This window comes from Euprymna scolopes, chromosome 7 (genome assembly GCF_053919585.1).
Source record: "Euprymna scolopes isolate OS-2025 chromosome 7, ASM5391958v1, whole genome shotgun sequence".
Lineage (NCBI taxonomy): Eukaryota > Metazoa > Mollusca > Cephalopoda > Sepiida > Sepiolidae > Euprymna > Euprymna scolopes.
In genome coordinates this window covers 86,620,423-86,640,422 of record NC_136488.1, presented here as the reverse complement: position 1 = coordinate 86,640,422, position 20,000 = coordinate 86,620,423, and the positions used below count along the sequence as shown (strand labels likewise).

The following is a 20,000-nucleotide window of genomic DNA, read 5'->3' as shown; positions in this document are numbered from 1 at the left end:
GTATGTCTATGCTCTGTGTTCTGACCTGTTGCTAACTCGGTAGCGTATTTTCCATATGAAACAACAACAAGCCAACAGAGATTCTTGTAATAGATGAAGCTGACCTTGTTCAGCAGTGTAATGATTAAGGAGTTATTCATATTTTTCAATCATATGAGTACTCATAGGGAGTCTGACTAGATAATAAACCCATCGGTCATTTCATTATCTATAATATCAAGAGCTAAGTGTACCGCTGAAGTGTCTGCACTGAACACTGGCGCTTTTTTTTTTTAGATAATCGCTTCTACATTGAAAGGTAAACTTGAATTGTGAAATTGACGAACGTAGATTGGAAATATCGATAAAAGATAAAATTGTGAGAAATTCGAAGTATCATTAAGAGAAAATACGAAACTAAAGAGGAAACACGAAATAATGTAAGTGTAGTTACAGCAACCGCTTAAACAAAAGCAAGAATTAAAGGTGCAAAACGCTCAGCGAAAACGTAGATATAAAATGTTCTATCCGCGAAATAAAAATTTCTCACGAGATTATAAAATCATATTAGAAAACGAGACATGAGATTTCATAAGCTATCTCCTACTGCAAAAGTGCAAATATTCGGAGAGAGCAGTTTAGAGAAACCGCAAAGAATATATCAATGCATGAGAGAGAGAGAGAGAGAGAGAGAGAGAGAGAGAGAGAGAGTATTCATACGGTCTTTTGGAACGTATACAGAAATCCAGGACTATCAGATCAGTGTGTATGCGTTGAAATGTCATTGCAACCTTTTGCGAGTAGAAGCGGATGTGACGTTACTCAATTCAAGGAGAGAGAGAGAGAGAGAGAGAGAGAGAGAGAGAGAGAGAGAGAGAGAGAGAGAACTGTTCATTAAGATGTTTAGTAGCTAACCGCACATGTAGAGAATATGGCTTTACACACACACAGAGAGAGAGAGAGAGAGAGAGAGAGAGAGAGAGAGAGAGAGAGAGAGAGAGAGAGAGAGAGAGAGAGAGAGAGAGAGAGGAAAACGATGAATAACTATGCACCAGCAGGAGAAAAACGCAACCAAGAAAAATATAAACAATCTCTAAGTCCTCATAATAAAAAAAACACCAGAAAGTGTCAAAACATCCAGTATTATATTTCGACTCATTTTAATGAAGTCATCAAGTAAAATTAAAGAAACCTAAGAAATTAAGCGATTTAATTAAAATTAAATTACAGAATAAAATATAGTTAACTTTTCAGCACATGCGATTTTGTTACGCAAAGTAACATCTTTATTTGCTCGTATTTGCCGACGTTAATAAATCAGAATTTCTACTACTATAATAAAAGTCAATTTTTTATGCATACATTTATTTAAATGTCCGTAATCCCTTCTAAAAATGATCTTGCAGTTAAATTAAATATGTCCGTATGGTAATGTTGTAAAGTTAAGGCCAGGCGGCTTACCGTTGAGGCACAGATCTCTAGGACTGTAGACAAATAGATTTACTATTCATTTCTTTATTTCCTTTTCAGGAATAACGCATGTATTGATTTTTATAAGTTAACGGACTTGTTATTTTTTTTTAATAAAATACATGGCTTGGCTTACTGGGTTATTACATCTGTATAAGTTTTTCTTTGTTTAACTCGATATTTTGAGGTTATTTTAAGGAGCTCATTACCTGACCTCCTTACAAGTGATGGGGGTTTCTAATATTTTCCCGATTCCGATACAACTGCCGATTTCGATTCCGATAGACTTTCATTTTTTTGTATTTGATATAATTCTGAATTTTTTCCTTTATCTAAAATTTTGATAAACTTATTGTGAGAATTTAATTAGTATATTTCAGCAGTGCGATTTTTTTTATTCACTTGTGCCATTTTTCCAGTGCCATTTTTTAGCTAAATTTGTTATGACATGAATTTTAATTTTACTAATAGTAAAAAATCAATGACTTTTTCTTTTATTATTCTAGCAACAGAATGGGAATTTATTTTTACAAGGAAGTTACCACTTATCAAAGCCTGAAGGTCACTCGGGGATAAGGGTTAATGAATTTTATGTTGTAACATTAATCGTTAATGGTCTAAATTGGGTATAATTTGATTATTTAAGGAGAAGGTCAAACAAGAAATTGTTTACATTAGACTTGAAGGCCACCATATTATAGTCGGCCGGGAAGAAGGCCAAAGGAACTGTATTCCACAGGCGGGTAGTTATAGAAATGAAGCTGTGTTAAAAATAACGGCCTCAATAATTTATTTCACTCCTAAAGTACCTATCACTAGACGTCGCATCCATAATATGTTACCTAGTATCTTCTCTACTCTTCTGATGCGAAGCATTAGACTTCGAAATACCATGGTATAAAGAGTTTTCACTTACCCAACATCCATAATTGATATATACCCTTATTAAATAAATGAATAAATCTATATATACTACTATATAATTTTATACCTTCCTTTTCTCTTTATTGGCATATATATATATATATATATATATATATAAAAGTGAAAGTGTCTGTCTGTGTCTGTTTGTGCGTGTGTGTGTGTGTCTGTGTACATTTCCCTACGCAATAACTCTGTCAATTTTTAGTCTACAGACTCAAAATTTGATATACAGGGTACTGAGATTTGAGAAAATCGATGTGATCGGTTTTTGGCGAGTAAGGGGTCAAAGTTCAACGATTTGACCTTTGAGAACTCTACCAAACTCCTCCGACAATTTTGGGTCTACACACTTTAAATTTTAGATATAGGTTCCTTGGACATGGATCTAACTTAATAACTTGATTTGAGCCCAAAACAATAAATTTTAAGGGGTCATAATAGGGGGTCAAAGTTTAAAGAAATTGACCGTTTTTTTTGCGCAACATACACCGCCAAATACCTGGGATACGCCGGGCACCCATGCTAGTGTATATATATATATATATATATATATATATATATATATATATATATATATATATATATACCATGGCTTGAGGTAGTTACTTGTCTAGCTGCACTGATGAACTGTGAAACAGCAAAACAGTACTGTATGTGGATGACACACACACACACACACACACATATATATATAAATGGCATAATCACGTTGACACACCGGTTCTCGCCAGATCACCGAAGTTAAGCAACGTTGATCTTGGCTAGTACTAGAGGGGTGACCATTTAGGAATTCTAGGCGCTGTTTTTTTTCCGCTTATCTCGGCATTCGTTTTCAGTCGTCCTGAACTCCACTTGCCAATGGTATTCAACAATGTCGACTCAGGAGAGGTGTGGTTGGAAATTGTGCAACACAAAGATTTCACGCACAGACACCCTTACAGTGGGTATCCATAGTCTATCAAAACTGAAGGAAGCTACCATATATGACAGAATCGTTTTTGGAATCGAAAATTATGCTCAAGAATTTCCGATTGCAATTCAAATTCCTATATTCAAAAAGTTTCCGATTTTTCTGATTTCAATTTCGATTAATCGTCCGGAAACTACTCTTTGCTGTCTTTTTGGCGAGTTCTTTCATTATAACGTGACAAATACACGGGAGGCAACTCTATAATCATTGTGCCTCTTGCTGCAGCTTCAACAATAACGTTTGCTTGTCCTATTCACACACATCAATTAATGTAATTGGCAAGTGGGACGGTAATATGTGATTATCTTTTTCGGAAACTTGACATATATTACACACGTCCTCTTTTGTTTCTCTTTACGCTAACGTCAGAGTTTTATTTTGGATTCTCCTAAAAGAATAAAATGTAAGAGATGAACATGTTCACAACGACTGCTTGCTTTATAATCTGCCATCGTTTTCCATGTTTCGTTAATGTTGAAGATCCCCAGCTCCTCTTTCTTTTATTCGCTTTCTGTTTTATTCGCTTTCTGTATTTTGGCATTTGTGCTTTATTTCTTTACCACATCTACGAAATGTTTGTAAAATTGAAAACAAACCCCACTTGCTTATATCTGCAGCAGTCTTTTAATAATAATAAAAAAACGAAATAAGGAATAATACTATCTGTACTGATTTCATTTTATTGCTTGTCTGTTTTACATTTATTATTAAGACACACACACTCACACACACATACACGCGCGCAGGTATATGAACTTGAATGCCTACTAAACTCTATCCTTGAGTGCCTAACGTCTCTTTGTACAAGGGTTTGCCAGAACAACCCAGCATAAAGATACTTTTCCCTAGAATTAAACCCTGACTAAATATTCAAAATCACTTCGTATTCGCTGCCCAAATAACACCTCCTTCCCATGGCTAACTTACGAGGAATAGTGCACCTTCTCCAAGTGATGTTACCTCAAGTAGCAGCACGAAGCTGGATACTCCACCAGACTAGATAAATTCTTATCCTGGAATCCAGTAAGACCAAGAGACCAAAACAAAAGATATACTAAAACGTATGAAAATGGTTAATTGGGGAGAGGAAAATTATGTTCTCAATTTCTTTACTAACTCAGTGTTTGAGAGATAAAGAACTTAAAATGGAACATTCGAATATCTATGTATCTCATATAGAGTTCAAGTGTTAGCCAAAGGTAGTGGACCTCTTGATTCATGAGAACTTCGACTGAAGTAAAATAAAACAAAAAAAATGCATTCGTGTGTGTGCGTTAATGTGTCACTAAATATCAAACCTTTCGGACCCACCCCTTGTGTGGTACCGTCCCATAAACAATCAATCAAGGAAGGACATAAAAAAATTCGACTTAGTATTTTTTTCTAGTTAAATATAAAAAGCATTTATTCCAGTAATTTCCAACAACGCACTTCACTGTGCTTTAAAATATTACTCACGCGTCTAACATGCCTGTCGAGACGCTCTTTCACGCATGTGTCTTTGTTACTGTTTGCCTACCCGCTTTTTTGACAATGCGGCATATTTTCTATTTTTCCGACTAAGAGTCAAAACACTTCCGATCGCTTTCTTTACTTGACTACGTGCTATCCTTTTTTTCTCCTTTTTCCCATGACGTAAGCGTGTGCGCATTTGTCGATTTGCACACATGCTTTAACAGCTGCTGTTGCTTCGTTGCATATATTTATTGAATAATAATGCAGGTCTATATGCAAAGAATTAATCATCCGGATGATCTCCCTTCTGCATTTATAGAACAGTGCTCAATAATAAATAGTACTATTTATTTAGCACAAAGGTTTTATTGATAAAAACATTTCATGGCTACACAAACAATCTCGCAATGTTCCGATCGTAGCTCTAATAAACAAGGATCGGTTGAGGCTTAAAAAAATATGTCCGTTTTCTAATTTTTTATATTGACAAAAGACAGAAAGGATAATTACACTTCGTAAATGTCACGTGATTAGATTCAAAGTTATTATTTAAAAATATACGGGTTAAAATTTCTCATACTGAAACTCAGACGTCATTAATTTATAGGCAAGGTCGCTTAAGAATATTCAAGAGTCTACACCTAAGTTAAAGTGGGTTAGTGCAGTAAGATCACATGGAAAACAAACATGCACATGCATTACGCATATGGCATTTGCATAGGAGTATGCACTTTCTGAGACAAGAAACTTTAAATGAACTATGATTATGAGCTAACGTGGTTTAGTTAATGACATAATAAAAATAAGATAAAAGATGAAATAAATGTGCATTGCGTAGGTTATACATGGCAATCCTCCGCGTTTCATCACCTTAAGTAATGGTGAGGCTAAAATGTATGGAAATTCGTATTATCCGGCGTTTTTATATATCCACGTGATGTTTGATTTCGCAAGCTAACCAACCAGATGCATTTTTATTCTCACTACGTGTTACAATTTTCTTTAGCCAATAGCTGGGCTTCACTCAGATAAAGGTCCGGCTGACTGCTACTTCCTATTCTATCGTTCTGCTTCGTATAAGGTAATGTACACACACATACAAACACGTGTTTGTGTGTGTGTGTGTGTGTGTGTTTATATGACGGAGAGGAAAAATAATTAAACATAAAAAGAAATAAAAATCAAATAAGATAATGACTAGTTTCATTCGAAACAACGGACGTCTTCAGAAAAACGTGAACATTTTAAATTTATTTAAAGGACTTATAGCATAAACTAGGTCTAATGTATATTAGGTACAATAGTATAATCGTAGAACTAATATATACTAATTTTATTAATATAAACGTAGTTAACACACACAGACCGATATACCTATTCCATATTATTATAGATATCGTTTTCTGATTAGCTTGGCTTTAATGGCACTCAGGTCTTGTTTTGTTCGTGTCAAGTTCTAGGACAAAGTCAATCATTATTCTTCGAAAGGTCACCCGTCAATACAGAGCACAAAATCCAACAGAAAAGAAAATATAATTCCGTGACCTTTAAGCCCACACGTTATGTGCTGTTGCGTCGCCGATATTTGTCATTTAAAGATCTGTGGCAAGAAAAGGTAAGGATTTCACTGCTGAACCTTAAGTCTCCGAGCGATTTCTCAACGAGCGAGAAAGAAAAAAATATTCACGTTTCTTTTTTGGTCTCCTGACAAAAGGAGGGTATACCAGTAAATTCACCCTTGTCCGTTCGTCTGTTCAACTGTCCGACATTTTCTCAATAACTACGCCTTGAACTATTTTTTGAAATTTTGCACAAACATTAAACATAATATGAGTAAAAAAGTAACAGAGCGGATTTTCCGGGAAAACTCTGGTTACCCCCCCACCTCCAGGGTGCCTTTCGTGTAAAAATGGCTAAAATTGACACTTATTAAAAAAAAATTGATACTTTGGATTTTTATAAAACTTTCTGAAAAGTTGTAACTAACTGATTTCTATTATAATTTTGTTTGTCTATATTTCGCGATAATTTTTGTGTGTGTCCCATAGGCTCTTTTAGGGCTAATAAAAACACTCCATTTTTGGGACTATTTTACCATATTTGTTCAAAATCTTCTGTGTATGTCTATTTAGCAGCTTCGCATGGTGTTAAACTCAAATTTAAATATGTTAAGGCCTTGGGGACTTTTGGGGCTAAATGGGGCGGGGAATGATAGACTTAGTCATTTCGTGTTTTTTTTTTTTTTTTGCATGGTGCGGAACTTAAATTTACATATCTTAAGGCCTAAAACTGCACCGTTTGTTCATTTTCACCAGGATTTGACGTTCCCTGGGGACTTTTGGGGCTAATGGGGTGGGGTGGGGGTCAAATAATGAACTTTGTCATTTTTTCATGCCTCGTCCACTGTGCACTTACATGCTTCACTTGTTATTTCATGTATTCGAAGACATGATCGATATTCTATTGGATATTAAAGATGTGGCACTTGTGACGATTTTCGAATCTCTATTATAAAAGTGAATGTACAGGTGCCCGGTTCGCTTCACTAATCACGTCTGCAAATTATTTTATGAACAAAGGTAGGGAGGCTTAATCTTAGGGAAAATTGGTTATAATAGATAAAGAAAAAAACAATCACGTATAGGAATTTAACTGCATGGGCAATGTGAGAGAGGCTTAATCTGATAATGTATATGATTAAAACAGTAGATATAGATGCGTGCGTGTGTAGAAATTTATGATGATACACTTTTAAACTATTGGTCTGATAACACTGAAATTAACAAAACATAGTAACCATACACCACGTATGGTTTATAACGAATAATGTTGTTGTTTGGATAGATAATTAACGTGTAGTGAAATATGTCGGCAGATTGAAATGTAAAATGTTCATTTCAACTTGCAGAAATATTTCTATTACTTTTGCACATGTGCAAATTCATTCGCAGTTTGAAGTGGTTTAATTTTTAAATCTTTTGTATCTATATGCCGACAGATCAAATTGTAGAGAACGCGGCTGGAGTGCGAAATGTTTTGGTTTCGAGTTTAGCTAATGGCACACAAGTAATTTTTAAACTTTTGACATTTCTTTCTTTCTCTCTCTCTCTGTCTTATATATATATATATATATATATATATATATATATATATATATATATATACATACACACACAGGGTGACCCCCCCTCCAAAAAACGGGCCTCAACTCTAATTAAGTCCCGTTTCTTAGTGTTTTGTCCGAATTAAATAAAATTTTGATCATAACTAGCTTATTATATTAAAAACATCACAGCAAAACACTATGGTCTTTGGTCTTTTTTTTTTCGTTCTACAGCATATGTTCTAGATGGCCTCCATTTAGCTTTTGTTTTTTGTTTGGTCATATATATATATATATATATATATATATATATATATATATATATATATTAAATAAAATAGGCGTTTTTTTTTTTCTTTATTAATTCTGTTTGGAATCCTTATGTATAAAAAGGATTCAAAACAGAATAGAAAAAACATCTATTTTATCTAATGGAATATTCTTAAAAGAAAAATGCTCTCTCTCTCTCTCTCATATATATATATATATATATATATATATATATATATATATATATATATATATATATTCAGTAGAAAATTGGTGCCGTAATAACAAATAAGACGTCTACATGAATTAAAATGTATTTACGTTAGAGATGGTGAGTGTTTAGAACGAACTAAAGGGTCCGTTTCTAACTTTCGAATGAAATAAGTTTATTACTGACTGCCTGAAGTCTTTCAATCGGAGAATATCGACGAATCTGTGCAGACATTAAAAACAAAACCAAAATACATTTTCCTTAGAGGCGATGGCTTAACTCCACCCGCTTCGTTACATCTTCCTGCGATGAGATGGAAGTAGATATGTCTCCAGAATCATGACGTATACTTCTGTAACATACTTTTTCTTAAATATACAATTGTGTTTGCGTTGATTAATACCGGTCTGCACCGCTACAACATTGGCGACAATGATTCTAAACTTACAATGCTAGAACACGTTTGAACACCTTACGTCTAGTAACTATCTTCTAAAAATCCACAAAGGAATGATTCCTATATAGGCAAATATATAAACATATTTAACTTTATATAGATAGAGATATTACTATTTTTCAACAGACAAAACTAACGGAACGCTTGATTACCCCTGCCCATCACCAAAAAATCTCTATGTCATGATCAATTTGTTAAGCTGTCTTCACATTTTTTAAAGCCAGTCTCAAATGCATACAATTTGACAATACAATTCCCGCTTCAAACGCATCCCAGTCCCAACCGTTCATCCAGTTCCTATCGCTTTTTCTTTTGTGCGTTTAACCAGCACTCGTTATTATATCTCTTTGTCGGTTGTCGTCGTCGTTGTCGCTTTTCCACTGCATCAAACATTCGTTTCGATCAGGAATTCAGCTTTGGAGTCGAGGAGAAACGAACTGCAGTGCGCCATGCATGAGAGAGCACTTGCCACGAAAGGCCAAGCATGACTAGAGTATTGCCCACCCCCACCCTCGTGGGAATGAAGTTGAAATATCGGACGATGTGTTGGGGGTAGAGACTTGCTACATGACTTGATCGACGTGGAAGAGATACAACAAAAGCAACAACATTAAATCTGAAGTGGATTTTGCGGATGTTCTCTTTCACTTAATCCAAAACAACGACGCTTTAATCTCCTTCACTATCCGCCCCCCCCCTTACAGATCAATGTGCATTTTTTTTGCATATAAACGTATTGAAATGGGTCAATTTGTAGATTAATACTCTCCCCCAAATATCTCCTTCTACTAAAATAAGATTTTACTTTTTTTTAGCGATTACCTGTACTCTGAAAATCTTAGCGGGAAGAAGAAAAAATAAAACCATTATTTAGAATTTACAGATAGTGGTTAGGTTTTTGTGTGTGAATTTAACGTAACATTAGCTTTCTTTTGAGTCAATTCTATGTTTTTAGGGAAAATGACAAACGAGTGAGAAGGTAGTAAAACTACGCATACGGACCCCCCCCCCCCCAGAAAAGCAAAGAAAAACAAAAACAGAAAAAAGGAAAACACATACAAAAAACAACAAATAAAAACAACAAATAAAGCAAAAAAATAAGACACAAAAAAACAACAAACAATAAAACAAGCAAAACACAACAAAAAACAAAAAAAAGCAAAAAAAGTAAAAAAAAACAAACAACAACAAAAAGCAAAAAAAAACAACAACAAAAAAGCAAAAAAAAAACAACAACAACAAAAAGCAAAAAAAAAAAAAACAACAAAAAAGCAAAGACATATTAAATCTCCGTTAGTAATATATGTTAACTTTGGGAATACGAATTTCACTTCCGGTTAATATGGTTTAAATCTATATAGTACTTCAATCTATATATTGCTTTCAATATAGACACATGAACTATAAACTGAAATAACCTAGTCCGAAAATAAATCGGTTAGACATGCTTCAATGTCGTTCAATAATTCTAGATCAATAAAGCGTTGAGAAGAGAGCTAATATTCCAATGCCATATTTGAATATTAGATCAATCACACGACGACAGGCGATGATATAAAAAGCCCACCCGCATATTTTACAGTTGTCCAATTAGAAAATTGTGATGAGCTCCAAATCGATAAAAAAAAATCGATAACATCCACGACGAATAGATAAACAAACACATTTATGCAGCAGAGATGTAGATCTAACTGACGATGAAGATGAAACAAAAAGAGCAAAATATGAAAAGAAGCTTGTCACATCGGATTGTATCGATTGCGTTAGAAAACGAAAAAACAATATGGCGGGAGGAGTAGGACAAAAATTAATTCCAAATAAAATATAAATAAAAAATATAATAATATACCATATTTGTTTGTATATAAAAATACATTTGTAAAAAAAAAAAAAAAAAAAGAGAGCACTTCAGGTAGCTTATAATGTAACATATAATGTTAAGATATCTTTTCCTTTCTGTAGTTTATACTGGTGACCTAGGACATGCATAACATGTGATTCATCGCAAAGTGATTTGTTGCCTACACGGAGAGCAACTTTGAAAAATGTGCGGGGGGGCATTATATAAATACGAAAGGTGTCGGATAAGTAGTGAGAGTTTTGTATTTTTCCTTCCTTTGTTGCGCTATTGAATGCATATATAGTTTTCTAGCTTGCACTTTTTAAATGCTTGCGAAATAATATACACCTGATAATTTTTATCATTTCTTGTCATTGTTCTTAAAATCAATACAGACGAATTTTGCCAACGTAAAAGTTTATATACAATTCACGAGAGAGAGAGAGAGAGAGAGAGAGAGAGAGAGAGAGAGAGAGAGAGAGAGAGAGAGAGAGAGTGAGAACAAAACAACTGCGTTTAGCGGTAAGGATATGTGTGTGTGTGTGTGTGTGTGTGTGTGTGTGTGTGTGAGGCGATGACGGAATTTGTCAGTCACACTGGACGACTGTCAGCTCTCTTCTCTTTACATCTTTTTTTGTTTATGTTACCTGTGTTTTGTAAAGGCATCAACCGACATTCCTGAAATGTAAATATTTTAAATATTGAACGCCTCTTTTTTTTTTATATTGCGTTACGCAATTCTAACTCCCCGACTTGGGATGTAAGCTTTTCTTTTCGGTGATGGATACAATCCAGTTCATTTTTACAGGACACAAAAATGGAGATCGAAATCCATCTGAAATGTGCGTGTGTGCACACCTCCAATTTTATCGGCGTCGCCCCGGCTCAATATTCAACATCTTTAAGAAAGTCTTATTCTGATGTTGAGTCAACCGGTCGAAATTTAGAATAACAAAAGTGCCAAGCATCGGGACAAAACATAACTGCTTGATTACTTGTCCATTTTGAATTATTGTAATTTATGTGTATAAGATTTGTTGCTGTTGCATTCAAATACAATTGAACTAAATTTAAATTTTCGCTATATTGAAATAAAAAGCAGGTTTATATCTCACGCTTATTTCTTTCGCTATATTTTTCTTGTTATGTGCTACGGCCTTCGGGACAAGATCAAAGTGTAGTATCTGTTCTTCAGATGCTGCACTTCTATTTCTTGTTCTCTTTCGGTGGAGGAGAAATCCTTCACGACTGAGACAATTTTTATTTTTGTACCTTTTCTCCACGTTAAAAAACGACCCTGGTGTCTAACTCTGTCCCGTGGGGAGGCATAGTAAATAGGTACATATACGTCTGTATTTGCATTCTTGAATGGCGACAAACAAATGCATATTCCGTAATTAATATAATATTCTGAAATAATTTTTATTAAATGACTTCAGTTATAATTACAGAGATTTTATAAAATAATAAGTCCGGTTTCTCCTTATGTTGAGATGTTGTCTAATTCTTACGTTGTCAGGTGGAGGAATGCGATCTGACTATCGACTTATTATTGTGCCTAACTATATTTTAATTTGACATTTCCCGTCATCCTGATATCCGGTACAACGTTTGTCTCACATGCAGCATGTGGTGGGCGGCTTTTAGAAATTGACTTCCAAACTAACCTATCTCCAGCCAGATCTTTACGCACCACCCTTTTTTCTCAAAGTTGTTCTCATCACATTCTCCCAGCTTTTCCTTTAGCATCTTCTTGCCAATAAAAAGTCTGTCTCAGCTTTTCTGCATCTATAAGGTAAACATTGTCATTCATTCTTTCAATGTGATCATACCAACGAAGTCTTCTATTCTACATATGTCTCCCCGTACTGAAAAATATTTAATCTTCCTCTGAGATTTCAGATCTCAACATATCTTTAAGACTCACATTACGTATTTATCGTATCACTCTCACAGCATTTCTCTCCATATGACATCTATCCTTAGCTATTACTGGCCAGATATCACTTTTATACATCACCACACGGAGCACTGACGCATGGTAGATTTTCATTTGAGCAACTGCGATTTATATCGGCATATCTTTTCTGAATTTACCCAATCGACTACTACCTTTTTATATACGGCATAATTACGTTGGCACACGGGTTCTCGTTGGATCACCCAAGTTAAGCAACGTTGAGCCTGGTCAATACTAGGTGCGTGACCATTTGAGAATATCCGGCACTGTAAGTAGAAGGACGATGGCACCTTTCTGCAAGACCTATAAAAACCTAACGTTGGTATCTCCCCTAACGGAGATATACATGCGACAGGGGACTGTTTCTAAATTACATACTCCCATGAAACTTCCTCCTTTGGATGAAACCGGTTCAATTTGCATGAGGCGAGAATCGCTCCAATACAATAATGCTTCAGTGTCCATATTTAATTGCCTTCCCACGAGAGCAGAGTTAGACACAAAGTGAGCAATTAATGTACGAAACATCAAGTTTTCCCACAGGATCCTTTGATAGGAAAAAGTAAACTTTGCCCCAGTTAAACTAGAGTACCGATTTTTTAAGATCTGAATTTTCTTCGCATTAAAAGTAGATTTTGCACTTAATTTTTTACTCGGAGAGAACCAACCAAATAGGGATCGCGTTGGGAAAACAGAAAATTAAAAAAGAAACAAAAATAAAGGTTTGTATTATTTGGATTATTCGAACTTCTGTTCTAATTTTGAATGTTCCTCACACAAACGTTTCGCACGGTAAAATCTCGGCCCTCTTCAAGTACGTCTAGTCGTATTCTAGAATCCTTACGGAATTTTGAATTGAACTGTTTATTCTTCAATCCACAGGAGTAGATTGCGCTCGTTTCCTCAGCCATGGCCGAGTAGAAGTCGTAAGTACGTTTTAATTAGTGCCTGTAGTGAACATGGCTTTCAACCTCCATTTCGCCATAAATCCACATGAACTCGTACTCCAAGGGATAAATTGTTACGTATTTACCAGTTATAAAAGAGACTTTTCTGAAGGTTGCAGTTTCAATCCTTGCTGCAGGCGTACCAACAATAGATATAATAAATATTACTTAAGAATCTGCTAGACTAGAGGAGGTTGATCAATGCATAGTTTTAGACAATTAGACAAGAAGGTGGGTTATGGAGAGAAAAAACTGGAAATATTGAGATTGCTATTGAAACCTAGGGGGGACTACTGTGAATAAGGGAAACGCTCTAAGTAGGTAGTTGAGTAGCGAGATAGTTGTTCACTTTACACTTAAAGTTTTGCATGTTAGTTCAGTCGGAGCATCAGGATGCAAGTAAGAAATTCCAAAGTCTAGCAGTTCGCAGAAAGACACTTTCAGCATAGAAGTCATATCCGACACTTGTTCTACGTGGATTAGATAATAAAAGATTCAGTACAAAATTTGTGTATAGATTACGGAGTTCGATAAAACACACCTGAAGAAGATCGAAGGCTACTTCGATCGAAATGTCATGAGAATAACATTAACGATATGAACAGTAGTTTAAATAATTCGAATAACAAAAATTAATCCTCATCTGAATAATACCGAAGAAAGAAAACAACAACAAAAAAGGAAAAAACAACAACAACAACAACAACAGCAACAACAACAACAACAACAACGACGAAAATAAAATAATATTTAGAATTAATCAGGATTTGACATTTTTTTTTTTTTGTATTAAACCGAAACTATGCAATTAGGCCTATTATTCATAGAGATTTGGTATATATCGTCTGGAGCCGAAACTAGGCTATTACTTCCAGAAATAATGGAAATTAGGTTACTGCCTGCTTGAAGCTGAAACTATACTATTATTTGTTTTTTTACTAAGATGTCATTAGTTATCAAGGACCACAACCTACAGCTAACTCAAGTATAAGGGTTTAATGGGTGTTAGATGGACGGTGAGATAACACCGTGATGATTAGTAATGATGATAGTGATTCGGCAGAATTTCCTTATTTAAGACAAAAATTTGTTTACACTGAACTTGAAAACGATCATGTTGTAGTCAGCTCGGAAGTAGTCTTTTGGCAGTGTTCCACATTAGACAGAAAGAAAGAAATGGAAACTGTTGTCAGTGGTTAGAGCAGGACACACGGAAAGTTAGTATATGTTTATACAATTACGTCTATTAATAATGGAGATTTGATATCTGCCTGTCTGAAGCTGAAAACATACTATTTCTGCAATTAATTATGGAGATTCGATAACTATCAGAAGCTGAAACCACGCAAAATTACTTCTATCAATAATGTAAATGCTGTTTATGTCTGCCTGAAGCCGAAACTATATTATTCTTTCTTATTAATTATAGCGACTTGGTATATGTCTGTCTAAAGATGAACAATACAATTATTTCTATTAATAATGAAGATTTGGTGTGTGTCTGTCTGAAGCGTAACTACAGTATTACTTCTATTAATTAGGGAAATTTGATAGCTGTCTGTCTGAAACCGGCATACGTTTATCTGAAGCTGAAACATAAATATGGGTACTTTTGAATTTGCCGACCCGCGGTTTCAACGAAGTTTCTCGAGCGTGTTCGGCCGCTGACGGGAATAACCGGAAGCGACCGATCGCGAGACGTTAAACCGCGACAAGAAATTTATAACAGCAAAAATAAGCAAATACAATTAAAAAAAATACAAACATGTTGTAGCAAAAGAACAAAGAAAAAAGGTTTAACACGACGCAAAGCACTGTTCACAGTAGGCAGGTTTCGACTTTCTCTCCAGAAAAACAAAAACGTCCTTATATGCAGTATTGCAGTTCAGTCCACCAACCAGAACAGCACCACAATCGGCATATGTCTTCTTTGCACTGGACAAATTCCGGGTTCAAATGACGGCGGTTCTTGTGCACATCCCTTTAGAACCAACGGAGTGTTGTTCACCTATTTATCGCTCGCACAAAACACAAACGCGTGGCCGCTTGCTTCTTTGATGATCATCACACATGTATCTAAACCCTTACCTGCACGATTATAATTAATTTTCTATTTCTTCTTCTTCTTCTTCTTATTATTATTATTATAATAATAATAATAATAATAATAATAATAATAATAATCAGCAGCAGCAGCAGCAGCAGCAGCAGCCTTTATAAATTCGTACAAGTTAAAAACAGACAGCACATTCGTTAAAAATTAACGCTCGGCCGGCCTTATCCGGTTATTTCCGTCAGCTATCGAGCGAACCTGAGAAACTTCGTGAAAATCGCGGATCGGTAAATGCTGAAGCTCCGAATAGGATGTATGGAATGTGCAACTTCATTGAATGACATTATGCCCCAAGTAACAAGTATCTACAATGAATGGAACCGATGTTATGGCTGCAAGTATGGCTTTCACCTTTTCCAAGATCTTGACATTTTACCTTGATATTCCCCTAATTAAATAACTTCCAGTAAGACAATGACCGATATTGTAACCGAGTTTGGTAAGAATTGGTCAGGCAATGTGAACGCGAGGTTGCACAATCAAATAGACACGTAAACTCGACCGACAGCTTAACCACTTTGTGTGAGGTAATAACAATAAATTACACAATGAACATCATAAGTGTATTAAAATCATTTTAAAAGTGTAGCAGTTGTGTGTATTTAAAACTTACCTTTTATTTAATATTTTTTACGAAAATCAAGACATTATTAATTTACAATATATTATTTGAAGATAGTTTCAGTTGTTCTATGTAAACGTTTATCCGTTCATTGGTTTACAATATTATGCCGTAAATGATCGTAAACGATGTAATGGTCATTAAACCGGCTTTTGAGCGAGTTGTACATTATTATTGCGTGTAATTAGGCAGCGTTTTTTAATTTAAGCATACATAACTCTTCAGATTGATCATGCATTTTTTATTCAACTTTGCTAATGATAATGTTGCGTCAAAATAAATCATAAATCGATGTACGTTCCATATGAATCACTAACGTTTTCGATTCTTTATCGAATCATTCTTAAGTGACAAAAGCGAATAAAAAAAAGAATAGGAGAAAAGGAGGAAATTTAAAAAAACAGCCGAGAACGTGCATGTCAAAGAAACTAAACTGGCGCAGTTTTGGGAAAGACACTTGAATCACATTACGTTAAGAATTTTAATATCTCTATCTACTATTACATAAAATAAACTTGGTGTTTGTGAGTGAGTAAGTTCCTTATGCACCCTGAAACGGTTGGACCGCTTTTTATTAAAACTCACACAAATGTATTTTATGTATATGTCAGTGTTCTTAGATAGATCTTATTCGTCAGAATATCTTCGATAAGTATCGATAATCGAAAAACTCTGATGAAAAAGGAACACGTGATTTTGAAAAAAGTTAATACCTTGCATAGCTTAACAGCTTAACATCACAGGTGCATTTGAGAAGTTTTATTACCGCAGAAGCAGAAAAGGGCCGACATATAAAATTAACAGTAGGTTCTTTGATATGACAGGGCGCATTCAAAATAAACATTTCTATTTAGAGCACCGGTGAAGCCTTGTACTTGACTTTTCATTTCAAACTTTAATTCAAGCCATTATATAATAATAATAATTTTATAAAATCAACAATAGTTTCTCTACAATGTTATGTAGAATACAATATATTGTAGACTAAGTCACTGTGGAGAGGCGTGTGAAGCTTTGAATCCGGTGCACTGCGAGGGGTCCCCAACTAAAGCAGCCAATTAATCGATTTGATTGAAAAAATGGGCGATTTCACCGATTTCAATGGCAATAAAAATATGGGAGTGTGAAACATTTGTTAGTCGTCATTCACTCCCGAGCAACGTATGGTCTCTATCTCTGTATATATGTATATACAGGGTGTCCCAATAAAATGTGTAGACTCTTTACATTATCTCCACTTGCTACATAAATACGTTATGCCACGTTCCCAAGAGATGTTTAGGAATAAAGAATGGAATTTCCAGCAGGATGAAACACTTCGCCACTATCGTCTTGACGTAAGACCATATCTTGATAGTCACCTGCGAAACAGATAATTAAGACAAAGAGGAAGTATCGAGTACTGTCCACACTTACCTGATATGATCTCCCCCATCAAAAAAATTCTTTATCTTTCAAATACTGAGTTAGTAAAGAAGTTAAGAACATATTTTTATTCTCCCTAATTAACCATATCGATATGTTATTTCGTTTATTTTTTCAATTTTCACCCCAAACAAGACATAGTGCCACTTTGAAGTAGGGGAGGTACTATTGGGACATAAGTTGCAGGGATATTATGAAGGGAGGCGAACAGCAAGATGTCTGTTCACATTATACTTTAACTTCAGAATGCCAGTACAAAGCAGAATTGGGTAAGCAGAATCCCGGAATCCAAAGTCTAGCAGTTCTGGGGAAGAAGCTATTGAAGTAGAAGTTTTTCTTACGCTTAGGGATCTCTACTGTGCAGGGGTGGGATTTAGCTGCTTGTCAGGTTTGTCGGTGGTATTTACGTCGAGGGGGCACAAGTGCTTGTAGTTCGTCAGAGCATTCACCATTAAAATACTTGTAGAACAGCCAGAGGGACGAAACATTTCGTCGATAGGACAGTAGCTGAAGCTTAGATGACAGTTCAGAACCTTTCAGGTTGGCGACTCTCTTTTGAACCCTGGCCAAGAGTGAGGGACTATGAGAGATTAATAACAGATACACCAGCCCAAATGTGATAACAGCACTCCATACATGGACGAATGTTGCCTTATAGAGATACAGGATAATTTCAGGCGTAAGTAGCTTTCTAGCAGGGTAGAGAGAACCCACCTTCTTTGCAGCGGCCTTGGCAATGCTCCCAATGTATGTGTTCCAACTCATGCTCCCTGTGAATGTTAGGCCGAGGAGTTAAAAAGAAGTACTTTCATGTAATGTGTTTTTGGCCATTGGTAGAGGTAGAGAAGGTTTCCTGTAATTATTGAAGGAAACAAGCTTAATCTTGGCAGCATTGAATGCATTTTTGTCCCCATTTCATTACAGATTGGAGGTCTTCCTCTAGTGTTACTGCAATTAGTAATGCTCCTGACCCACTTCCAGTTGTCTGATCAAGCTGAAATTTTACATGTGCAATGATTTTATCTCTACTGGTTATGTGACAAATTACAGCTCTGAACTAATTGTGGTTTCTGTTTTACAGGTGTTTGAACTGAGTCAGGTGGGAAATAGAGCCTGTTGAATGTCAAGCAGTGATCCGGTTTTTGTATTTGAATGGACACAGGAGACTTTGATGAAATGAAAGAAACTTATGCTGATAATTCCCCATCATATAACCTTCTAAAACACTGGCATCGTGAATTCAAACATTGTTTGAAGTCTGTGGAAACAGCTCCCAGACCTGGTCGCCCCACCCCTTCTGCCATTAATGAGGCATCTGTCCGTCAAGTTGAGGCTGCCATTTTGGAAGATCGGCGCATTACTATTCGCCAAATAGCCCCAGATGTCAACATTAGTACAAGGTCTGTGGAAACTATTATTCATGACCATTTGAATATGGATAAGGTGTCTGCCAGATGGATTCTCAGGTTGCTCACACCATTCCAGAAGCGAGAACACGTCGAGTGCTCGAGGATGAATTTAAAGATGTGCCAAGAAGATGAGTCAAAGTTTTTCAAAAGACTGATTACACAGAATGAAACCTGGGTCCATCACTATGATCCAGAGACCAAAACCCAGTCAATGCAGTGGAAGCACTTGGACTCACCACCTCGAAAGAAGGCAAGGGTGCAGCCCTCCGCTGGCAAGGTCATGCTCACAGTCTTCTCGGACAAGGACGGAGTAGTGATGACAGATTTCCTGGCAACAGTTACCACAATTACAGGAGCTGATTATGCTTCATTTTTGAGGAAATTAAGGGAAGCTACCAAAATCAAGAGGCGGGGAAGATCAGCAAAGGTACCCTCCTCCTGCAGGACAACGCTCCTGTCAACAACTCGCATGTCGCCAGATCAGAAACACGGGCGCGTGGTTATGAAATCCTACCCATCCTCCCTACTCTCCTGACTTTGCACCCTCTGACTTTCACCTCTTCCCAGCCATGAAGTTGTTTTTGAAAGGAAAGCGTTTCCCAGATGATGCAGCCTTGATTTCTGAAGTCACGTCGTGTTTGGAGGACCAACCTGGGGTGTTCTACAAAAACGGTCTCCAGAGCTGCATCAAACGATAGGAGAAATGCATAACTGTGGGTGGTTCCTATGTAGAGAAAGACTAATAGCTGTGCCAAGTTTCGTTGCTTTACTGCTATGTGAAGTGGGTCAGGAGCATTACTTATTGCGCGCACCTTGTATGTATGTACGCACGTCGTCTGCGCATA

General features: G+C 35.9%; 1 protein-coding gene and 1 pseudogene across 21 annotated transcripts in view; one reads left to right on the top strand and one right to left on the bottom strand.

The window, feature by feature from the left end:
• LOC145279820 (otoferlin-like) overlaps positions 1 to 20,000 on the bottom strand; it is a 1,618,966-nt gene that overhangs the window by 1,297,509 nt on the left and 301,457 nt on the right. The gene's annotated exons all lie outside the window — the stretch shown is intronic.
• On the top strand, positions 3,065 to 3,181 carry LOC145280417 (5S ribosomal RNA; annotated as a pseudogene).